Genomic DNA, 18,167 nt, shown 5'->3' on the forward strand with positions numbered 1-18,167 from the left:
TTAGGAATGCCGTTATTTAGCACAATGTGATGGTACAGGCTAAAACATTAAAGTTTACCTTTCAAACTCCAGCTCAATATTGTGTGTGTGTTTTTATATTGCTTAGGGAGAATACATAAAATGATTGACAAACATAGGAGCATTGTTTTATACAGTGCTCTGACAGAACTGCCAATATTCCATTAATGTTCATGGCTGCTCCTTTCAAGAATCAGTAATGAGTCAATATCTGAGAAGTGTCAAATGATGAGTTCACTTACCTTAGTTTATACTGTGAAAAAAGATCTCGACGATAAATCTAAAGAGATGTCTATGCATCTGCAGGGGCCACCATGATGGAAAGGTGTCCGCACACCGTATTCCCTCATTTATCTTTCAGTTCCCCTTTATTATTGTCACACGTTATGTTATCATCGGATCAGTATGAGCAATAAATTTTACTTTTTTATTTTTTCAACGTACATGACTTGTACGGGATGAGGCAAATAGATACTTAGGCACTATGACAGATTTTATAATACATGCCATCTGTGCCAGGTTAACTCTTTACATGGCTGTAGGCAGTCAACCACTCATAGCCACATCCAACCATTCTAAGCATGGACAGGTGGCTTCAGTGAATTTATCCTACATGATTCTTTGAGACTTATGGTAGAGTACATAACATTGCAACATGCAGTAACATAAATAATGCAGGCTCTATCTGATGTGCTATATGACAGTAGCAGTTTACTATTTGCTATATAGAGTTTCCTATAGATGTAGATCAACTGTCCAATAAATTATCGGAAGGAGGAAAGGGAAAGAAATAACACAAAACGGTTTCTGGAATCTAAGCAGAACACTCACTAAGAACAAGCACACAAAATAAAGGGAGAATGACGTTGTATGTGATCTAGAATAACACACAATATTGGGATTCATTGTATTCTATGATAGTGGCTCACGTTTGATAGAAAACCAACAATATATCCAGTTTAAGGGCGGTCTTTGAAAGCTGTATAAGGTAGCAATGATGTAAACCAACTTACATCTACCAGCTCCTCCAAGTGTTTGTAACAACTTTTAAGAACATTAATACTATGTGAATATACCCTCTTTCCCATGACTTGTCAATTAAACAATGATAAAGTGTTTAAAAAAAAACACGTAGCTTAGATCACTACAAGATATTTATGTGTATGTTAGGATAAATCTACATTGTTTTGTGGTTTGTATATATATACACACACACACATACATATATTGCTTAGAGGCATATATACTTGTGTGTTATTCACTAATGTACAGTAGTAAACTAGTCATAAACATTAAGGGCAAATCTAAAACAAAAATGTGGAGGTGATTAAATATGTATTCTTAAACTCTATCATAAACTCTACCCAAAGCATCAACAAGAGCAGTCTCCAGTCGATTTATGATGAAAATAAGAACATTGTAGGTCTGGGATTATTTTTTCTGTTTCTGTTTACTTTAGATGTGCTCAGCATCATGGTAAACATCGTTTTGAAACATCTTTGATGCCAAGTCAAGCCATCACTGCCCCACAGGATCCAACTCTGGCCATACGTGAGCGTGAAACCATATTATGGCATAGACAGTACTGGTCCTGGAATGTCATTCATCCAAAACACATACAAATAAGCCATATACTTATGGACTTGCAATGCTCATGCATGAAGTATGCAATGCATTTCAGAAATAGGACAAAAACTACTGTGTAAGATCGATGCACACTACCCGTATCGTCATAATTAATAGTACCTCAAAAGGAGGCTTTGGTCAAGTCCGATATGGGCTTATTGCTCAGTCAAGTGGCTCTCCAAAGTAAATTAATTATGTATTGATCACATTACAAATCACTACAATTATTTAAATAATGTAAAGTTTATTGCATATTCATTGAAACTATTCTGCACTTCTAGCTTATTATTTCCTCTGATTCTACATTTGTAGGCAGGAATATCTTGCACATTTATTTGAGATGCTTAAAACCTTATTAGGTATACGCAAGAGTTCTAACACTCACCTTGTACAGTTAAGGCAAAGCAGCCTTCTATTACAGCTAAATATTTATACCCTGCTTATAAGGAATTGAAAATGCCTTTAGACCCTCTTCAACAAACATTGGCAAAAAAAAATTATTATACTGAGAACAAAACAATAGAAGAAAATTGATGTAAGGAAATAACGTTTGATGACGACTCCTGGTTTTAAAAATACAAATTAAGAAGGAGAATGAGGTCACTGCATTTTAACTATTATAGAACAATACATATAATATCTGGAGTTTTGTTAGGAAGAATGCATCTCAGGATGCACCAATAATATAATGGTTATTGAATAATGACTGATAAGAAAATCTGTAAGGAGGTAAAAGTCCTATGGGATGAATTATATATATATATATATATATATATATATATATTCCACAATATGTCAATCCTATATATATTCCACAATATGTCAATTAATTTAGTGGGCAGATCATGTTTTAGAAACACATACTGCACAGATGACATCCAGGCAAATATTCCTTGTAATTAACGGGTAATAATGCAGTGGCCGCCTCTCTACAATCTAAGGTAGGGGTGGTCAAAAATAAGATGAACTTTGACAATCTAAAGGCTGGTGGAGCATTGTGGCAGTTATAGTTCTACAACATCTGGGGATCTACTTGCCCAACCCTGTTCTAATGATTTAATCTCAGGCAAAATGGGATATACACATAAAGACACCAAACCATGAATACACTTCATCAGCTCAATTATCAGTAAGCAACCCTTTATTTAGGGGCCAAACATTCAATGGAAGCTACTTACCTGCACTGCTTGCACAAGCTAGACTCATCACTGAAGGTCTACACATGACTGCAGAAAGCCAGCTAGCATTGCTGCTCTGTCAACCAGCCTACACAAACATTGAGAAGTATTTAGAATGAAATACCATTCTAGGATTGGTGGCCGTAAAGTTTTTAGGGACCTGGCAATGGCCCCAGGTCTAGTAGCTCAATATCCTGTAATACACGATTTAAAAAAAAAAAAAAAATACAATTAGACAGTTGATATCTCAGCATTCAACATGCTACAGTGAGATAAACATCTGACAAATTATGTTGACTAGTATATGTCTGTGCTTAACTCTCTTAGAGACTACTCCAAAGAAGTACGTACGTTTAAGAGTCACACTTATTTAACCATAGCATGCAGGGGAATTGCAAGCTAAGAACATACTGAATGATTACTAATTGTATCTTTCTTTTGTTTCTTTTTTTACCACTGTCACCTGCCATCAGACTAAAGAGAATGTTTGACATGTTCTCAGTGACATATCACCAAGGCGAGATTTAGTGAGCACCTTAAGAACGATGGATCACTTTAAAACTAGTAATATAATACTTGTCTAGCCGGTAACACTCTCATAATGCTAAATCAGAAATAACATGAATGCAATTTCATATTGTGACACATTTGCCACATTATCTTAAGTTGCTAAAATAAAACAATATTGTACATTAACTGTTCGCCCAATGATCGCAAGATGTGACTCATTAGCCAACAAGTGCACTTCTTAGGAGAAGAAACAAAAATAAATGACACTGTTTCACTTATTAGACAATTAAATTACACCTATACATTGCGGAAGCTAAGGTAGAAAGTGTATAATAAAATTATATTTTTCAGCTTTACCGTCATGGTAACAGCAAATCTTGCTTGATACACAGACAAGTACTTATCTGTGTTTTCACACAACCATAGGGGAAATGATATAAGCTACACATTATTGGTACTGACAAAAAAAAAAAAAAAATCACCTTGGTTAAAACGTCATCCAACCCTGCGCCAATATACACAGATTAGCCACAACATTAAAACCACTGACCGGTGAAGTGAAATATACTGATTATATTGTTACAATGACACCTGTCAATGGGTGGGATATATTAGGCAGCAACTGAACAGTCAGTTCTTGAATTTCATGTTTTGGAAGCTAGAAAAATAGCAAGCAAAACGATCTGAGTGACTTTGATAAGGGCCACATAGTTATGGCTAGATGACCGGGTTATAGCATCTCCACAATTATAAGTTTTGTGGGGTATTCCCATAATGCAGTGGTGTGTACCTATTACAAGTGGTGCAAGGGAGGATAACCGGTGAACAAGCATCAGGATTGTAAGCGCCCTAGGATCATTGATGCATGTAGGGAGCGAAGGCTATCCCATCTCGTTCCATCACACAGAATAGCTACTGTATCTGAAATGTTGCAACTGATAGAAAGGTGTCAGAACACACAGTGCATCGCAGTTTGTCCTGTATGGGGCTGCGTAGCCGAAGCCCGGTCAGAGTGCATAATAACACTGGTCTACCACCGAAAGCACCTTCAATGGGGACATGAGAGTCAGAATTGAACCATGAAGGAAAGAAAGAAGCTTGCCTTGCCTGTTGAATCATGTTTTCTTTTAGATCAGGTGGATGGCTGAGTGTGTTTGCATCATGTACCTGGGGAAGACATGGCAGCAGAATGCACTATGGGAAGAAGGCGAGTCGGCAGAGTTGTTGTCTTGGTAATGTTCTGCTGGGAAACCTTGGGTACTGGCATTCATGTGGATGTTATTTTGACACCTACCACCTAGCTAGAGTTTGTTGCAGATCACATACACCCCGTCATGGCAATGGTGTTTTTAAGCAGGATAGTGTTGTTCAAGAATGGTTTGAGGAACATGGTTAAAAGTTCAAGGTCTGCTTTGGCCTCCGCAACTTGCTGGACTTAAAGGATCTGCTGCTAATGTGTTGGTGCCAGATACCACAGGACACTTTCAGAGGTCTTGTAGAGTCCATGCCTCTACGCATTAAAGCTGTTTTGACAGCACAAGATGGACCTACACAGTATTCGGCAGGTGGCTTTACTGTTATGGCTGATTATTGTAATGTGCCATAAGTTCAAACTTAATTTGTAGGCATATCTCACAGTTAGATTGAAGAAGGTAAAAATGAAAGTGTGAAACATTCTTCTGAATATGAAATCTCCTTTTTCAACATTTCACCTTGGTGGTGGTGGCCATAAAGCCTTTGCTGTTTACTACCGAGGTATATGTAAGCTTAAAGGGCCACTGTAGAACCACTACAGCCCATTGTAGTGATTATGGCAACGTTCGCAACGTTACTGTGTCAATCTGTTTTGTGTGGTTTGATAGGTCGAAGACACTACAGGCCTGGCTCCTTACATGTTGTATAGCAAATGTACAAGTTACACTTCTAGACACACAGTATCACTGTGGTGACTGGTTGTACATGTCACCTGACAGTCTCGGACAGTCAGTGCTTTCCAAATATGGCAAGCAAGTAGCTAGATTATGAGTACCAGGAGCACTTTCTCTTTGTATCACACTACTCAAAAACTGCTTGACATAGAAATAGCAGATGGCACTAGTAACCTGCAAGCAACATAGCAAAACTGTGATAGTTTGTAGTCTGAAGACCAGGGGAAGACAACCATCAGCACTCCAGAAGGTGTGGACTACATCTCCCATAATGCTCTTACAGCCGTAAAGCTGGCAAAGCATCAATGGAGATGTAGTCCACAACATATGGAGTGCCGAAGTTGGTCTACCCCTGCTATAGACTGTCCCTACAGTTATATACAGCCATTAAAAGGACAATATAGCCACCAAAATGACTTCTTACTGAAATTATTTTGTATCATTAATGCTGCAAAAAAAAAAAAAAAAAAAATTTTACCAATTACTAATCATAATTCACTGCCCATGGGGACCTGCGAGTCCCATTCATTTGCCATATACACAGGTTATGGGTCCTGCGAGACTAGTTCCAATGATCGCAACTTGGGACCTACTTGTCCCCTTCTGTTAATTGTTGATACTGCATTGGAAAAGAAAACTTAAATATTTTTATTTTTTTTAATGATATTTACAGTTAGTCATACCTCAGTTTAATGTTTTATATTTACATGTAAATAGAGATTAGTCATACCTCAGTTTAATGTTTTATATTTACATGTAAATAGAGATGAAACATTAGTAGTGCAACAATATCCTATGTAGAAGTTGAGTGGTCATAATTGCACTAACTAAAGACATTGACTTACACCCATAAAGAAAAATTTCTGGAGTAAAAGAGAATAAACATTAGGCTAAGAGACTTATCAATATCTGTTGCCTGGTTTCCCCCAATGTTTGCAAACCTTGTAACAGATCTTGGAAGTCCTAATCCAATGCTTGTACTCTTGCTGTAATAGCTACGTGACAAATCGAAGAACTAGGTCAGTCCACTTGTTTGGTGGCCGAAGGAAAAAGAAAGGCATCCGACTGCTTCACAGAGCACCTTGCTGCCGATGCCTGACTAGCTGGATGTCAAAGGATTCCTGAGATATTAGATTAATCGGATGCTCAGGAGTTGCGAAAAATGGTGTCTGTGTAGGTTCACAGTCAGGCTCTGCCCCCGATGTTTTAATGTATTTTAGGTTTTATTATTTACTATAAAAAAGGGGCACCTATAGATAAACTAAAACAAGGACATATCAAATGAAATAAAACTATTACATTCTGCAAGACTTGAAATCACTGTTTAGTGAATGAGTAAGTGCGCTGGATTTTGTATAATATATATATAACAACAGATGCTTTATTGGGACTTAGACCATTATTTTTTGCCTAGGTGAGGTGTGTGTGTGTGTGTGTGTGTGTATATATATATATATATATACACACACAATATATATATACACACACACACACACACACACACACACAATTAGAGTTGGAGTTTTGATTAAATATTGACTTGAACATGTTTTTTTTGTATTTAATTTAATAAACTATTTTCCAAAACTATGACAAATATAAACAGAAATCTTCCTTAAAAGGTCATGGATATTATGATTAGTATGACCTTAAAAGGTCTAAAATGTTATGGTTACGTAAAAGCCTTAGAAAAAGCTAAAATGCTTATTCGTACACTATCATTTTGTTTTTGAAAAATCTTATTTCCTTATTCAAAATTATGAGACTTTTTTCAAATTTTAATAATGAGTACGGACACAGGGCAAATATTTTCTGAATATCATGTGCAACCATTTAATTGAATTACTTTCCAAACAAGCTATATCTTAAGTGTAACGATCAACGTTCCATTTATAGAAAATAGTATAGATATCGGATGCACAGACGTAGATTAGGAAATACGAACACTTTCAAATATTGCTTTAGCATAGACGTCAAGAAATCCATCAACAGTACTAAAGTGATGGTCGTATCAGAATGATGGCCCTCCAAACTGAAATCGTTATTCTTGCAACCCTGACAGCAAAGCAAAATTGGAACTGCAAATACAGTGATTTAAAACCTCAAAGGCAGAAGTGAGCATTTCATTATATCTGTATCATATAGCAGCAGGCTGAGAGAAAATCAAGGCTTGATCCTGATAGCTGCAGCGTAATGGCCTCTCACTTTTTGCACCAAACATGATATTGCTGGGGATGTAGCCTTCCAGAATTAAATAGCAGTTCCATAGACGGAATGATTGGTTGCGTGGATGGATTTCTATATATTTCTGGGGGAGCAAAATATTGTTAGGAAGAGGATTTAGAACGGATTATCAGTATTTAACAAAATAAATGTACAAAATAGAACTTTACAGATTCAAATAAAAAATGCATGCTGTTTTACAGGGCCAACAACAAGCATTTTGTAGACAATTAAGTGACCATTTTAAATAATGCTGCACTATATAGTAGAACTCTAAACCATCAGATTGCTAATCTACACTATATATATATATATATATATATATATATATATATATATATATATATATATATATATATTTGCCATGAATTGTGGTGCAGGTATTTTTCGTGTATTCATAATGTTTCTGGATACATTTAAACAAGTATGATGATATGAAACCAGTAGTTACAATAATTAGCCTGTTTGCATTTAGGTTAAACAGCACTTGGAACCAGTAACATAGCTGTGGGAAATCGGTCCAGAGCTGTAGGTCAGTATGAGCCGATAAGAGCAGATTTGCAATGGTATTGCCTGGTCTTCAAAGAGACTTGGATGCAGAATGACTTCAGGGTAAATGTGCTTCAACATAAAAATACATAACTATAGCCCTGGACATCACAAACAAACTGTTTCTACTTTGTGTATGGTGGCAGGAGAATGGGTGCACAAAGTTTAATATGTGCATGCTTGCTTTCTGAACAGAATCAGATCTGATCTTCAAATATCTCAAAGACGAACACATGGCTCTGTTGGACAGAAACATGGGGAGGCCCAACTCCTTCCACTTCCAGTTGACACATGCAGAATTAGACAAGCTAGTTGCTATACAAACATCATTGCTACATGTAAACCAATAGTGATCACCAAAATAAAGCCCAAATCATCAAAGCCAAATATGTGGGCATTTTTCTTTAACCCCTTAAGGACACATGACATGTGTGACATGTCATGATCCCCTTTTATTCCAGAAGTTTGGTCCTTAAGGGGTTAAACAAGCCACTGATGCAGCTAGCTATATAACAGTATCGAACATTTGATTTCTCATTTTATACATACGGAAAAGCACATGGTTTATATATGAACATACAGTGCTTTGACATTTTAGAACTATTTATGTGCTACTATTTGTTCCCAGGCCCAGCACTGTATGGGCGACAGGTGCTATAATGTAGCACGATCATCTATACACTTTTTTACTGTATACGATGGTCGTCAAGGAAATAAATTGCTCTCTATTTCACATTAATCAGTTTTATCTTCTTGTGTTTGATAGCATCCTCAATGTTTGTCTCTAGAACACGATGCAATTCCCACTCATTTTCTGCTAATATCATGGAATAATGAGTGTTAAAATTGTATTGTTCACGTCAATGTCAGATATGTTCATTATAAATTATCCTTTGTAAATGGGACAATGCTATTTAATGGTCAGTCCTTCTTGCGTACATCTGTCCATTTGCCTTTATACAATTATAGGTAGGCACAGTTGGAACATTTTTTTTTTATTTTTTTATTATTATAACTGAAATGTAAAAATGTACAGTTCTTCAATTTCAGGCAATTTCTTCATTAGCTCAATCGATTTAAAATTAAAAAAGTTAAAATTCACAATGAATAAGGGGAGCGTCTAAAAAATAACACAATGAAGATCATGCAAAAAAAATAGTTTGTAGTGCTAATTAAAAGTGCTAATTAGAAATATAAACTGCTGCCATTAAGTGCTTACCCTTCATATAATAAATGGCAATGTGTATCCAACCTACAAATCACACCCCCAACCTCTTTGGTTATTCCTTTTATCACTCATTTAAGCATTAAACATACAATGTGCAAAAATCCTACCCATAGAAGTGTAGAAATCACACACAAAAATCCCCAATATATAACTTGGAGTGTAACTCAAACACTGCACTATTATGTGATATATTGGTGAATTTGCATGTGATTTCAACACTATAGGCAGGGGGTGTGTGATTTTTACACCATGTGTGTTTAACGCTTAAATGAATTTTATATTTTAAAAGAAATAAGGCTGGATATACTTTCTAGTACAGGGGAAATACCCATGTGTGATTTGTATATTGGATACTCATTGCACTTTATAATATTAAGGGTAAGCACTTTATGGAAGCACTTACTATAAATGATTAGCACTTTAAGAAGTTGGCACTTTGAATCAGAACTAATAACGAATAGTGCTAATTTTGTTGCATCGTCATTTTTGTGGGTTTGTTTTATTTTTGTGCGAAGCTAGACATTTCTCAGTACACAGGTTAAGAAGCATTATCAAAATGTGGAACATACAATATACTGGAGTACAAATGAAATAGAAACTCCATACAGCCATAATATAAAATAACAGCATTGTGTAAAACATCAGCTCATCCACACCCAGCGAAGGGTCTTACATTTCTGTGATTTAGGGTGACTTGAGAGATAATAGATATCCCGCTCACTCTAGTAGTAGCTCTGTAATAGATTGTGCCTCCCCGTCTGACGTTTGACATAAGGGTTGTTTCAATGTTGCATAGGACTGTTCCACCCTACAGATATACTGTGAAGGCAAATCGAGAGCCTGGTGTTTCCATGGTGAATGGTCTATAATTTGTACAAGACTAGGAACAACAGTAGATTTCCACCTTCTTGCAATTAACATAATTTAAATTTTAATGTAAGAATAGTTCTAAACACCATTTTTGTTGTGATTAAGGCATTGTTTTTAGATATAAGCTTAGAAGGGCATACTTGGGTTGTAACAGTAGTGTGATGGCTATGTGTATTCGAATGTAATGAAAGAGTTCCTTCCATATTGCAAGCCCCAAGGGGCAACAAAACCATACATGAGTGTAAGAACCTTGGTCTCCACATCTCCTCCAACACAATCTAGAAGTTCCTGGGTATATGGTCAGGCTGGTGTGAGATGACCTCTAAATACAATGTTACGTGACAATTTAGAATGATTTGTGGTTCTCGTTACACCGTTATTCATTAGCATAATCTCTGTCCAATCTGTATCTTCCAAAGTTTTACCCAGTTGTTTCTCCCATTTCTCGCTATATGAGGGATGCCCTAAGTAAGTAGTGGACTATATCATGTCATAGCATATTGTTATGGAGCCTTTATCTGGCGGTAATCTTCAAATTAGGTTCCCTGTGGGGTGTATTGTTTTGTCAGTAAAGGTTGATATTATTTGTGGAGTAAAAAGGATGTGTTGCACCTGTTAGTATTTATAAAAGTAGTTTCTAGGTAAGTCGTATCTATTACCTAGTTGCTCAAACGAAATGAGAGAGTGTTTTTCATATAGATTCTTTATGTTATAAGGCCCTTTTTTCCCACAATAGCAAAGACAGATTCGGCAGCCAGTAATTAAGACTCTGCATTGGGGCTACCCTTGAAATACCTGATAAAATGGGCACCAAGTTAAATAATTTTCACCATAAGTTTAGGGAGAGTCGGGCTGTAGACAACCCTCTTTGAGAGTGAGCTGTCTCTTGTGGCACTCATAGTTGGTTTACTATTCGTTGAAAGGTCTGCCAATTATCTTCTACATCCATCCACTGTTTACAGAAAAAGATTGTTTGGGCTAGAATGGTGGCTTGCCAGCATTGTAATAAATTTGGATCTTACATATTAAAGGTTCCATTCATAAAACATAGTAGAGCAGTGACAACGGACACCCATGTCTCATTACATTCTTTATAGCAAAATCTCAGCAAGGCACCCGGCCGTTAACACTTTGGAACTTGGGGTCAAGTGTAGGACCATTATTGCTGTTATGAATTCTATTGGGAAAATTATCCTTTTCGAGAATTATTTCCATATATTTCCAATGAAGCGGGTTGAACATCTTCTCTGTGTACTGGTCATGTTTTAAATTGTATAGAAAACTGTAAAATCATGCACACAGGTTATACATTGCTTGTAGGTCGTACATTTTATGTCCCTGTTCATCCAGTAGGTAGGGAATAGCAGAGGCCGCAGTAGGCCGCAGTTTGTTAGCTAACATGCGACTTGCTTTGTTGCTTTCCATATAAAACCAAGATTTATGTCATAACATATACACAGTTTGTTATAATTGAATCTCATTGATATCTCATTTAACTTGTTTCAGTAACTGAAAGGTACTGTCAAGCAGATTACTCTTATAGAGTTGTTCCAATTCTCTTAACTGGATATTTAGGTGTATTAGTAACTTTTTCCTTCATTTGCAGAGGGGAGTTACATGGCAATAAGTCCTCTAAGGACCAACTTGCGTGAAAGCCACAGAGTTTCTGGGCATATTTCTGGACTGGCATTTTCCTTAAAGTATGTTTGTAACTGTGAGGTTAAAAATTACTTGTATCGGCTATTGCAATAGAGAATCATTTATACGCCGTCTAGTAAACCCCTGAGGCGAAAATCCAATATTTACACTTAATAACAGTGTCCCATGATCCGACCAAGCAATAGGTTCAAATCTAAAGGTTATTGACCAAAGGGAGCAATGCAAGGTTTGTGAGAAAGTAATCTATTCTACTGTTCTTTTTATAAGCATGTGAGTAGAATAAGTAATTCCTAGCTTTAAGGCCCCTAGTTCGCCAAACATCATATAATGGATATTCAAGTAAAAGTTTCCCCATCCCCTTGTTTCTTTTTTGGACTCTGCGGTTGATCAATTGTGGAGTAGAAAAGTCTAAGTCTGGGTCATGTAAAAGTTTAAAATCTCTGCAGTATACCATATACTTTATGCGGAAAATAGATGCTTTATGTTAGAGGATCAAGAATGCTATTTATTTATTTATTTATTATTGCCATTTATATAGCGCCAACAGATTCCGTAGCGCTTTACAATATTATGAGAGGGGGATTTAACTATAAATAGGACAATTACAAATAAACTTACAGGAACAATAGGTTGAAGAAGACCCTGCTCAAACGAGCTTACATTCTATAGGAGGTGGGGTGTAAAACACATTAGGACAGGAATTTACAATCAAATAAGGTGGGCTGCCCTTTAGGAGAGGGCAAGAGACAGGTATGTGAGGTAAGGGTTAGTCTTGGAGGCCATAAGCTTTCCTAAAGAGATGGGTTTTAAGGCACTTCTTAAAAGATGCAAGACTAGGGGAGAGTCTGATGGTGGTAGGCAGGCTATTCCATAGGAAGGGAGCCGCCCGCGAGAAGTCCTGCAAGCGCGAGTTGGCCGTACGAGTGCGGACAACGGACAGGAGGTGGTCACGGGCAGAACGGAGAGACCGAGAAGGGACATACCTATGGATCTGTGAGGAGATATAAGAGGGGCTAGAGTTGTTCAGTGCTTTATAGGTGTGAGTTAGTACCTTGAATTGACTCCTATAGCATACAGGAAGCCAATGTAAGGACTGGCAGAGGGGTGAGGTGTGAGAGAAACGACTAGAGAGGAAAATCAATCTAGCAGCAGCATTCATTATGGACTGTAAGGGTGCAGTACGGCTATTGGGGAGACCAATCAGGAGAGGGTTACAATAATCCATGCGGGAAATTACTAGAGCATGGACAAGCTCCTTGGTAGTATCTGGTGCAAGAAAGGGGCGGATGCGGGCTATGTTTTTAAGATGGAATCTACAGGATTTGGCAACATGCTGGATGTGAGGCTCAAAGGTGAGACCAGAGTCAAGTATGACGCCAAGACAGCGCGCCTGCAAGGATGGACTGATGTTGGTACCACAAACTTGGAGGGAGAGCGAAAGAGGAGGATCAGTATTAGGAGGAGGAAAGACAAGGAGCTCAGTTTTTGAGAGATTGAGTTTCAGAAAGCGGGAGGACATCCAGTCAGAGATGGAAGAAAGGCAAGCAGTGACACGTTGCAGGACGGCAGGGGAGAGGTCCGGGGAGGAGAGATATAGCTGGGTGTCATCAGCGTACAGGTGGTAGTGAAATCCAAAAGAGGTAATAAGTTTGCCAAGAGAGGCAGTATAAAGAGAAAATAGAAGGGGACCAAGGACGGAGCCTTGGGGAACTCCAACTGAGACAGGGCAAGGGGAGGAGGTATCATTAGAAAAGGAGACACTGAATGAGCGTTGGGAGAGATAAGAGGAAAACCATGAGAGGACAGAGTCACAGAGACCAAGCGATTGAAGAGTTTGAAGAAGGAGAGCATGATCAACGGTGTCAAAGGCCGCTATTTGATGTACTATGTTTCCCCTCGAATGTCTTGACAAATACTGTATTTTTTAACATTTCTTCTTTATTCTGTAACCTATTTTATTGATATACAAAATACATAAAGTACTCTATCTGTAAGCCAATGTTCTACCCAAGACCGAGGATTTTCATCTAAACGAATTTCTTTAAGTTTGAACAATAACCTTTCGTGTGGAACTGTATCAAACACCTTGCCAACTTCCAAGTAGATCACATCCTACAGGTATGTATCTTGGCCATTTATAGTAGCTGAGATAATGTTAAACCTCCCTTTTGTGTCATTCTTTACCGTTTTAAAGGTACATTGCAATGCTTTATGAAACAAGATCGAGGTTCCCCTAGATTTAGTAGACTGTATTAAATGGAAATTGTGTGGGAACATTGGGTGATGGAAGTATGGCATTCTAGCCCATGCAAAATGGGTTTCTTGCATGGAGATAATGTCTGCGTGTACTCTGGTCACCTCATTCCAAAGTAATCTGCGATTGTGGGCGGTATTTAGCCCATTAACATTTAAAGATATTATTATAAGTACCATGTGCAGTTGAATACAGAGGAAGCTCTGAATACATTGTATGGATTTAAGGAAAGGCATATATATATAGTATAAAAATCCCAAAAGTATCCATGCCCTGAGGATCTTGAACACACAGCAAATCAATGCATGTAATACTTATGTAATGCAGTTCAATCGCCTTTAAATATGTATAGTTACAATCCCAACTGGAATGGCGGCATGACATTATCACCACTAGATAGGGATGGTAAATGAGGTCTTGTGCTTGAATAAGTGTGTGTGTTATACTGCTTGGGATGGCTTTTATAGAGATATTGAACAAATTTACGAAATCTAGGAAAATATAAGATGCGTAACCAAATAATTAAACAAAATAAAGTATGGCACAGAGGGAGAGTCTAAAGTTTTTTTTTGTTTTTTTTAACAGAGTCATAAATTGAAACAGTGCTTGGGAGGAAGGTTTATAGCCGCAGTTATAGGTCAGGGACCATTATTAAACAAGATAGAGAAAAAGGGTATGGGTATATGCAAACCACTGATGAATTTGGAGAGTATATCTCTTCCTCATATGAAGCATATAAAACAACTATTAAACATATTAAACATATGTTGAACAGGTATTATAAGTAAAGAAAAAACTAAACTGAAAAATAATGAATTCTGGTACAGATTTTAAGAAAGTGTCTTTGTACTCTATTTTTATTCATGGTATTTTTAGAAAATGTTACATTGTCGGCAAAAGAAAAAACCTAAAACAAAAATCTGGCTAGAGAAGTATGTTCTATTTCTAAAATCATGTTTTTTTTTCACAATAATTCCTTATCTGTTTTTTTATAAACAGCATGAAAACTGAGTGCTTTGTTGTATAGAACTGGTAATCTGTAAATAAAGAGTTGGTCGCTGAAACTTTTTTTAATATACATATATATATATATATATAAAAGTATATTTACAAGTATAAATTAGCTAGAAGTTGAAAATAATTTAATCATAAAAAAATAATATATATATATATATATATATATATATATATAAAATAATATATAATTAACAATATATAACAATGAAATAACAAAAATACTCATTGGATGCACACCCTAATGTAACATGCTAAGTATGGCGTTTGAAAACCATTAGGTGAACTGCAGAAAGACATGGAGAATTAAAATTTCATGATAACGTTGTACAGATTGAGACAAGTAATATTACATTTTTCATGACAAGATATGCAATCTTCTACTGTGTGATGATATGTATTATGAATTATAAAGTAGGCACTCAGTAAATTGGGTTCTTCCTGATTTAATGGAAATGTACAGCACATGACATATTAATACAAGCTGATAACAGTCCGTTAATACCTTAATAGAAGTATATTTAAAAGTAAACAAGAGAATGTCAAGAAAACAAAGCTACAAGCACTCCTTGTGCAGCAATACCCGCTCCTTTGGGACAGAATGCCTTCCATTATCCTAGAGATTCCTTCCAATCATTTTGCAGTCCCATCTTCTCCTTGTTATAAGAAGAAGTAATAGGGACGGAGAGAGGATAAATACAAATTATCCAGACCTGCATATTTATATATTTAGTCCTTGTGTTTATTTTATTTGCCAAAGCAAACCGCACATATCACTGTGATCCTCGATAAAGTTCCTTAAACTGACTGTACACGATGTTTCATCTAACATAATAGATTCCATCACTTTCATACAGCTACTAACGGATCTGTTTTTCAAAAGCAATCTGATGCCTTTCTTTTCAATTGACTGATATAACAAAAAACAGAATAAAGTCCATATACTGCATGAAACTGGATGATGGATTGAAACCAGCGCCAGTGCTTTAATTTACTGAGAAGAACTGATAGCTGGGGAGAGTTAACAATGTTCTGCACCTGAAGGAGGTGCAGTACACAGGCTCATTTACAGTAGTAAGGGGACACTTGTTTGATGACCTTATTGGCTCATGCAGCTGAAAATTTTGCCCATTGAGTCATAGTTCCTAGCAAATAACTAACTGCCTTATTGCAATTCCAGCCTGAATGATCCTCAGCTTAGTATTTCAGAGGTTCTGATTTGAGATTGTATTCTCTCATTCATTGTTCATGGTAATATCATAGAATGTGAAATTGGCAAATAAAAAATGCACAAATATATATATATGTATTAAGGCCGTTTGGCCTGTATTTGTGGGAGGGGCTTAAATTAATTCACTCCCCTATATAAGGGACACCCCTTACCTGACTCATATCGCTTGAGGTCAGCATCAGAATGACCCTCCCACCCACTCCTCGTTTCAACACTTTCTCTTTTCTTTCCATTTACTTTACTTTCTTACTCCTTGGTGGGCCCTCTTTATTTACAGGCCTACCGTATCGTCGATCTCGGCACACCACAACCGACTTGCTCCCTTTATACTATCCTACGCTTATGCTGGATCCTTACTCCATATACGGTTATTTGCCCCTTACACAAATATATATATATATTTGTGCTCGGAATTTAATACGTAATGGATAGTATCCGTAAGGGCAAAGTTGGTTGTGGTGTGCCGAAACCAACGTACGAGTGGGCCTGTAAATAAAAGAGGGCCCACCAAGGAGAATGTAATTATAACAGGGTGTAGGTGGGTGGGGACAATCAGCTGAACGGCAGAGGTAAGTAGGGGCTGGGAATTTAAAGGACCACTATAGTGCCAGGAAAACATACTTGTTTTCCTGGCACTATAGTGCCCTGAGAGGGTGCCCCCACCCTCAGGGACCCCCTCCTGCCTGGCTCTGGGGAGAGGAAAGGGGTTAAAACTTACCTTTCTCCAGCGCCGGGCGGGGAGCTCTTCTCCTTCGATCCTCCTCCTCTCCTCCCATTCGGCTGAATGTGCATGTGCGGCAAGAGCTGCGCGCGCATTCAGCCGGTCTCATAGGAAAGCATTTACAATGCTTTCCTATGGACGCTTGCGTGCTCTCACTGTGATTTTCACGCAAGCGCCTCTAGCGGCTGTCAGTGAGACAACCACTAGAGGATTTGAGGGCTGGATTAACCCATTTATAAACATAGCAGTTATAAACATAGCAGTTTCTCTGAAACTGATATGTTTATAAAAAAAATGGGTTAACCCTAGCTGGACCTGGCACCCAGACCACTTCATTAAGCTGAAGTGGTCTGGGTGCCTAGAGTGGTCCTTTAAGTAGGGGACTTACTCCTCCCACAAATTCAGGCCTAATGGCCTTTCTACATACATACATATATATATATATATATATATATATATATATATATATATATATATATATATATATATATATATCCCGGCTTCATTATACTTTTGATGAAATACTGTAGAAAGACTTACAAGATTTTAACAGAGAAGAACAAAAATGATTATGGTTCAAATACAATACCATATATAAACATAAACAAATAACATACAAGATTCAGCGCAATCACTCACTCACTAAACACCAACCTCAAAGCTCACAACATTTGATAGTGGTTTTTTTTTTGTTTGTTTTTTAAACACCTGACTTGGGTAATAATAATAGGGATTTAGTTACAGTATATGATCATAGATATATTCTTTAACTTCACATTATTTTTGACTACACCATTTTAGGGTAGCACTACACCTCTGATCTCAGCGGATGAGTAGTTGGGATTCTGTCGTTTCTTTTGTTTTGTTATTGTAGGGTTATCCCCTAGTTGAGAGCACAGCTTAGGTGACCTTCCCAGATCTAAGAAGTTTGAAAAGTGGATTCTCCTATAGCATGTGTCTAGGGCTCAGGGGCCATCTTGCCTTCCCTACTGTGATCTTATATAGTTTATGATCATACATGGCATACATCTTATAAGCCTGCCACAACGCCACTGCACCCAATTTGTGGCGAGTCAAATATTATATTAGCAAAGATATGATTTATTCACTGCAGTACATATTATATTGAAGAGCAACTGAAGAAGAAAAAAAATAGAT

At 37.2% G+C, this 18,167-nt stretch overlaps 1 protein-coding gene across 2 annotated transcripts in view; it reads right to left on the reverse strand.

The window, feature by feature from the left end:
* Positions 1–18,167, reverse strand: part of ENOX1 (ecto-NOX disulfide-thiol exchanger 1) — a 597,059-nt gene that overhangs the window by 351,721 nt on the left and 227,171 nt on the right. The window lies entirely within an intron of this gene.

The sequence above is a fragment of the Pelobates fuscus genome, chromosome 1 (genome assembly GCF_036172605.1).
Source record: "Pelobates fuscus isolate aPelFus1 chromosome 1, aPelFus1.pri, whole genome shotgun sequence".
NCBI lineage: Eukaryota > Metazoa > Chordata > Amphibia > Anura > Pelobatidae > Pelobates > Pelobates fuscus.